Source organism: Arachis duranensis, chromosome 1 (genome assembly GCF_000817695.3).
Source record: "Arachis duranensis cultivar V14167 chromosome 1, aradu.V14167.gnm2.J7QH, whole genome shotgun sequence".
Classification (NCBI taxonomy): domain Eukaryota; kingdom Viridiplantae; phylum Streptophyta; class Magnoliopsida; order Fabales; family Fabaceae; genus Arachis; species Arachis duranensis.
The window spans coordinates 72,079,129-72,086,909 of NC_029772.3; the positions used below are offsets into that span (position 1 = coordinate 72,079,129).

The window sequence follows — 7,781 nt, forward strand, 5'->3', positions numbered from 1 at the left end:
CTTCATATATTTGATGAATGCTGGCATTTGCTGAATATCCTTGATGAATGGTATGTTCACATTCAAGGATGCAAACAAGTCCAAGAACCTTGAGTATATTCTCTTTCCCACAGCACCCTTAAGTAGTTGGGGAAATGGTGCATATAGTCTCAGCAACTCCTGTTGTGAGATTTCTGGTTCTTGATGGTCTTTCTTCTCCTTCTCTACTAAGGTATCTTCAGGTTGTTCTGACAGATTGCTTGGCTTGTCTTCAGTCTCCTTATCATTTGTAGTGACCATGTTGCAATCCTCCCATCTTACTTTCTTCGTTTCACCTCTCGGATTCTTCTCCGTGTCACTTGGGAAGCTATCAGTGGTTCTGGGAATTTTCTCAGATAAATATCCCACTTGGAATTCCAGCTTCTTGATTGCTTCTCCCCGATTCTTCATACTGGCTCGCACCTCCTCTTTGAACACCTTATCGTCTTGAATGTCTTTGCATATGCTTTCAAGGAGGGTTTCTATCTTTGAGATTCTATCATCCAATGATGGTAGGTTGGGATTAAGGGTAGAAGGATGAGATGTGTTGATGTGGTTTTGTTGATATGTCCTCTGTGTGAATTGTTGGTGGGCTGCATTGTTGTTGGGGTTGTGACGTCTCTGATCTTGGCCTTGGTCTTGTTGATTACCCCACCCAAAGTTTGGGTGATTCCTCCATCCAGGGTTGTAGGTCTTTGAGTATGGATCATGGTTTTGTCTAGGTGAATTCCCAATGTAGTTAGCTTGCTCCTGAGTGCCCTCTTCCTCTTCACTTGCTTCCTCTTGAGTTGAAGTGGTGATTACTGCTACTTGACTTCTTTCCATCTTCTTGGTGATGAGCTTGTTTTGAGCCAGCAGAGCATCTACATTGTTTAGCTCCATTACCCCTCTAGTATTCCCTATTTCGGAAGCATAGAAGTAGTCATTCTCAGCTACAGTTTCAATGACATCTATGGCTTCCTCAATGGTCTTCTTCTTGTTCAAAGAACCTCCAGATGAATGGTCTACGGCCTTCTTTGATTCATATGACAGTCCTTCATAGAAGATGTGCAGCTGCACCCATTCATTGAACATATCGGATGGACATCTCCTTGTTAGGTCTTTAAACCTCTCCCATGCTTCATATAGAGTCTCACCATCTTGTTGCCTGAAAGTTTGAACCTCAGCTCTCAGCCAATTGACTGGTTGAGGGGGTAAAATCTTGCTAAGAATTTGTTCATCACATCATCCCAAGTTGTCAAGCTCTCCTTTGGAAAAGACTCCAACCACTTGGCTGCCTTGTCTCTGAGTGAGAATGGAAACAACAGCAGTCTATAGGCGTCAGGTTGAACGCCATTGGATTTCACTGTGTCACATATTCTCAGGAAGGTGTTTAAGTGTTGGTTGGGGTCTTCTTGTACACCTCCTCCGAACGAACAATTATTCTGAACAAGTGTGATGAGCTGTGGCTTCAGTTCAAAATTGTTGGCATGGATGGTTGGCTTTTGGATGCTGCTTCCGCAGTTCCCTGGGTTTGGGTTGATATAAGAGCCCAAGACTCTTCTATCCTCCCCACCAGGATTTGCTCTACCTCCTCCACCATGGTTGTGAACCTCTTCCTCACAATGGTCTTCCATGGTTGTTTTAAAGTATTCTTCAAAGTGTTCCTCCTCTTCTTCAGCACCAACCACACGTTTTTCTTTTGCCTCCCTTCTTAATCTCAAGAAGGTTCTCTCAGGTTCAGAATCAAAGGAAGTTGAAGCCCCGCCTCTTCTCCCTGTCATACAACCAACAGAGTTCAAGCAAAGAAAAGAAATGCAGAGAGTATTTCGTTAGGATTACTGTTAGTGTCAGTGATGCAATATATCAAACAGTTAGTGGGCTTAGTGAACTGAATTGTAAATAACAAAGAAAAACTAAGAAACAGGGGAGGGACGAAATTAACTAAGACAGAAAGCAAATTACTCAAATAGAAAATTAACTCAAACAAAACAAAAATGCTCAATCTAGTGATTCTCTAATGTAATCATTGTCGATGCACAATCAATCCCCGGCAACGGCGCCATAAACTTGATGCAAGTGGAAATTGTCTCTCAACAAATTCCCTTCGGCAAGTGTACCGAATTTGTCGTCAAGTAAAAAATCACAATAGAGTGAGGTCGAATCCGAGTTCATTGGGCTCAAGAGTTGTTGCATTCTCCGGATTAATTTCATTCTCATCTCTTCCTCAATCAATGCACTCATTGATCTCCTTGGTAATCTTAAGTGATTGAATCATAATTTCTTGCAATTCAATCTCTCAAATCTTGATCCATAGCCAATTCCTTGGTCAATTGCTCATGAGAAGAGATGAAGTATGGTCACTGATTATACCACATGTATTTCCCAAATCAAGTGTTGAGAGGGTTATAGCCACATACCCATCCACACCCAATTTGGTCCAGCATGAGAAAGCATTTCTAGCTAATCTCTTCATTCCTCTTTCAAGGTTCCGAAGAGATCCAAGTTTGAATAGCTTCTTTTCCAAGATAACTATCCAATTTGATGAAGATCGAAAGCTTTCAAGTAAAATCAAGAGGAAAGATAGAAGAAGAATAATGAAAACTAGTATTGATCCATCAAATCACAACAGAGCTCCCTAACCTAATGAAAGGGGTTTAGTTGTTCATAGCTCTAGAAATCAAAATCAAAGATGGAGAATACATGATAAAGCTAGAAGTGCAGAGAAAGTAAAATACAAAGAGTAGTTCTATTTCCTAGCTCCCCTTTTCGTCCCCCCAGCAATTCAAAGCTACTCTTATATATACTACTCTTCTCAACTTCTAGTTGGCTCTTCAAGTCTTGGGCCTTTGGATCTTGAGTTTGAAGCAGTTCCTTTCTTCATTTTGGCTTGGCTTTACTTGCAGAGAGAAAGTGTGAAGTGGGTAGAGACTTTAGCTCAAGACGTTAGGGGTGTTTAACATTTAGTGAAAGTATAAGTTTGAGAACGTTAGTGACACTTAACATTGTCACTAACGTTCCAATGCACCCCTTAGCCTCACGTTAAAGCCCACGTTAATTAGGTTAATGTGGCTTCTAACGTGGCTTTTTCCAACCTTCGAGAACGTTAGTGACACTCAACATTGTCACTAACGTTCCAGTGTGCCCCTTCTTGCTTCACGTTAGAGCCCAAGTTAACTAAGTTAACGTGGCTTCTAACGTGGCTTTTGCCAACCTTCGAGAACGTTAGTGACACTCAACATTGTCACTAACGTTCCAATGTGCCCATAGGTCACACGTTAGAGTCCACGTTAACTAGGTTAACGTGGCTTCTAACGTGGCCACTCTTAGCCATCCCAACGTTAGTGACAATGTTGAGTGTCACTAACGTTGTCGACAACTCTTCATCTCTTACGTTAGCTCCTACGTTAACCAAGTTAACGTGGGAGTTAACGTGGTACTTTGCTCCTTAGGCCAACGCTATTGACAATGTTGAGTGTCACTAACGTTGGCTTCTCTTCCCCTTTAACGTTAGGGGCCACGTTAACTAGGTTAATGTGGCTCCTAACGTTGCCATTTGTGAGCAATTGCCAATGTTAGTGACAATGTTAAGTCTCACTAACGTTGGCTCAACTTCTCTTCTCCACGTTAGAGTTCACGTTAACTTAGTTAACGTGACTGCTTAACGTGGCATTGATGGCTTTTGAGTGTTATTGGCAATCACTTTTCTCCTTAGTCTTGCAAGTTACTCCCATTCTTTGCTTCCTTTGTTCCTGAAATCAAGCAATAAAGTGCATCAAAGTTCTAATCCAAGTCATGGGGGATGCAATATCAATTTTGTCATTAAAATCATGCAAAATCCTCATGAAATCATGTAAAATGCACAATGCATGCTTGAATCAGGATGTAAATGATTTTCTATCCAAAACTAGCTTATTTCCTAAGAAAATGCAAAGAAACTACCTAAAAACAGTAAAGAAAAGGTCAGTGAAACTGGCCAAAATGCCCTAGCCTAGTGAATTTGCATTTGAATTTGTAAGTTTAATGAAGATTTAAATACTCTTTAGCCACTATGAATGCTACTTTGAGTTGTGTGCAATTTTGTCTATTTCAGGTAGCTTTCGGATGGATTTAATGGAATTTTTGTAGAAGAAGAGAAGAAATTGAATGATGTTGTCAACCCTGACCTCTTGGCACTCCAACAAAAATAACTTGAGCTATAAAGGTCCACTTGACATGATTCTAGTGGCATTGGAAAGCTAACTTTTAGAGATTTCCAACGATGTATAATAGTGTACACTTCTTCTCCAGCACACTCAGCCTTGGTGGCACCTAACTTGGTATTCTCCAAGTTAGGCGCCAAAGGAGGACTTACACGTTGAGTTGCATGCTGCATAGATGGCGCCTAACTTGGCTTTTCCCAAGTTAGACACCAAGACAAAGGAAGACGCGTCCAAGTTCACTGCCATAGTGGTACCTAACTTGGAAAACTCCAAGTTAGGCGCCAACCTTGAATCAAGACATGGTCCCCACGCTCCTCAAGGCCTGCACGAAGATTTTTGTTAATTTTGATTAAAATTTTATTTGATTTATAAATAGGAAAAGATATCATTTATTTTTAAAAAATATATTTTTACATTAATTAGGATTAGATATAAAAGGAAAAAGGATTCAGCCCTTCGGGTTTTTCTCTTCTCGGACCTCATTCCGCACTTTATAGTTTTTCAGAATCCTTATTTTCTCTCTGAGTCATGAGCAACTAAACCTCCACTGTTAAGGTTAGGAGCTCTGTTTATTATATGGATTGATACTATTACTTTTCTATTTTAATTCATGTATTGATTACAATTTGAAGAATTTGTTTTCGTTCTTCATCTTATGAATCTGGGTGGAACCGAAGCATGACCCTTATTCTAGTTTGATATCTTGTAAACCCTGGAAAAGCAATTTACCTGAATAACAACTTGAAAACAAATTCTCCTAAATCACTAATTATCTGAACTTAACGGGATACGTGGCATATAATTCTCTTATATTTGGATAATTAGGCTTTCTGTGGCACACAAACTAGTTTTGAACTTAACCCTCTATTCCAAGGGTTACATGAAACTGTAGGTCGATCTCGGATGAGATCTTCTGTACTGGTTGGAGATGACATGTCCGGCTTGTGCATGGCGGCCGGAGCTGTCGTGCTGACTTATTGGACTTGGTGGAGGTGCTGATCCTTCGTCACCGAAGGGTGGTGGTACCTGCAAGGGACTCTGATGCTTAAGTTAGCAAGGGTATTAAGCAGGTTTTTAGTAGGATCAGAGTATGAGTTATACCTGAGTGCTCCAGTGTATTTATAATGGCGCGGAACGACCTTCTTAGATAAGATAAGTTAGTTATCTTATCTTATCTTAATCTTTTGAGTGAGGTCATCTTATCTTCAAGGGAACCGCCTTTCTATCTATAGGCTTGGGCTGTCTTAGGTTTTGGGGCGCAGTCATCCATTTGGGCCCTTTTCGGACTTTTCTGGTGATTTGGCCGAGCTCTTTGAGAAGAGTTCGGATTCGTCCTGACCTGAAGAGATCGGTCGACTTATCAGTAGAACATCCCGGGTCGGATAGCTTGACCCAGGGTATGAATAATGCCCCTGCTCGAGCTCGGTCTTCTATTTTGAGGTCGAGTCTTTAGTTTTAGGACTTCGATCCTTTTGGTGAAGCTGGACTCGAGCATTTTGTCGAATTCTTCTTTGTAGGGTTCTCCTTTGAATGCGGAACGTTTTCTTTTGAATATTTACTTTTAAAAACGCGCGTCTCCTTGCTTTGGAAATGCGTGAGGGTTTAATAACCTCATTAATGCTTTTAATGTTCCGTTTCTTTGCTTCATTTTGAACTTCTGACAAAAATAATTTCTCTTCTCTATTTCTTTATTGTAACTTCCCCCTTTTTCTTTTTCGCTTTCAGTTTTTGCCTGAGACTTTGTATTTTCGCGTTTCTTTTTGCGATGTCATTTGGTGTTTTTCGTTGCTCGAAAAGGCAATTCCGTCTTTCCGTCTTCAATCTCTTCGAAGTTTTCTTCTTTGTTCAGGTTGGCTCTTCTTTTTGTTTGTTCTTATTATTTTTTGGTAAAGCTTTGATTCTGCCTATATGTTGGAAAGCTTGAATCTTTTGTACCTTTGCGCTTGTTCGTCACCGTGATGTGTACTCCTAGTATAGGCTTTTTAGGGCTTTTCATGCTTTTTTGCCCTTTGATTTTGTAGCTTTTGTTGGGATAATGGCTTGTTTGATTCTGGGAAAGGTTGCGTCTTTGAAGATTTTTCCTTGGTATATTTTGTTGCTTGATAGTTTTTGTAGACTGAAATTGTAGTTAGGAGGCTGCTTAATCCATTTTTCTCTTTGGAGTGTTGATTGAAAGAAAGTCTCTTCTGTTGTGTCAGCTTTTGTAGAGAACGATAGTTTTCTTGGGATCTTGTTCTGATTTATGTCTTTTTTGCTTAGAGTCTTTTGCTAGGTTGTTTTAGCTTCTGTGGGTTTTCTTGAGTCTTCCGCTCTGTGTTATCACCTCCAAAGGATGCCCCTGGACCTTGGTGTGTGTCTTGGGGCTTTCCTTTTACTGTTTGTATTGCTATGGATCATATTGTTCGAGTTGTTTTAATATCACTCGAGCTATTTTTTGGTTAGTAATCCTATTTCCTTTTCTTGTTTGTAGGATTAGTTGGCCATGTCTTCTCGCAAAAATATTATCGAGGCATCTTCTAAGGTTCCTGAGGGGATGTCCGACTGGTTGGACTCCTTTGTGTTCCTATGTGTATCTCTAGCTAATTCAGAATTTTGTGTGGAGCTTAGGAAACATCATCGAATATGTAGTAGTGGGGGTCAAGAAAGCAACTATGAATTGGTAGCACCTGATTCTGATGAAAGGGTCTGCTTTCCTGTTCCGACCCAGGGGGAGCGTCCCTTCTTTTATGCATATGATTTCTTCTTCAGCCAGATGAATATCACCCTTCCCTTTACTTCTTTTGAGACCGACCTGTTATGGTCTTGTAATGTAGCCCCATCTCAGCTTCATCCGAATTCTTGGGGTTTCATTAAGATTTTTTAGTTGGTTTATCATGAATTTGGTGTTACGCCTTCTCAAACTCTTTTTCTGTATCTATTTGTGTTGACCAAGCCTGGGACTACAAAAAAAAGCTTCTTGGATTTCTTTTAGGTCGGCCCAGGGACATAAAGTTTTTTCAATGTATGATGAGTCCTTCCGGGATTTTAAGAATTACTTTTTTAAGATCTGAGTTGTTGAAGGAGCTCATCCTTTCTTTTTGGATGAGAATGGCGAGCCCCGTTTCCCCTTAGAATGGAAGAAGAACGTAGTGGTGTCTAGGTACACTTGGGAAATATTGGACGAGGTTGAGCAGGCTTTTGTGGCTGTCTTGGAGGATATTTTGGGGGAGCCTCCCCATCTTGATACAAAGAAATTTTTGGGGGATCCGTCCCTAATCCGCACTGTGCTGGGTATTATAAATTGATATGTTCTTGTTATGTTTTCTGCTTTCCTTTCTGGCTTGTAAACTATTGTATTTCATTTTTCAGAGATGGCAAAAAATAATGACTTGATGAAGGCCTTCAAGAAGGCGAGGAAGGCTACTGCGGCTCAGAACGTCCCGGCTAAGGTGGCTGGGGAGGGGTCCTCTCAGGTTTTGTCGAAGCCATCTGTCCCGAGCTCTCCTGGACCGAGGAGGATGATCCCTACTCCTCGGGTTCATTTGGCCGATCCTTCACAGGCTTCTGTTGCTACCTCTTCTTCTACTGGCGCTCCTCCTCCGA

At 40.9% G+C, this 7,781-nt stretch overlaps 1 non-coding gene across 1 annotated transcript; it reads left to right on the plus strand.

Moving 5' to 3' along the window:
* The first annotated feature begins 1,091 nt into the window (after nucleotides 1–1,091).
* On the plus strand, nucleotides 1,092–1,194 carry LOC127742508 (small nucleolar RNA R71). The gene has a single exon (XR_008003805.1). It is a non-coding gene; the product is annotated as a small nucleolar RNA R71 (small nucleolar RNA).
* Nucleotides 1,195–7,781: the final 6,587 nt, after the last annotated feature.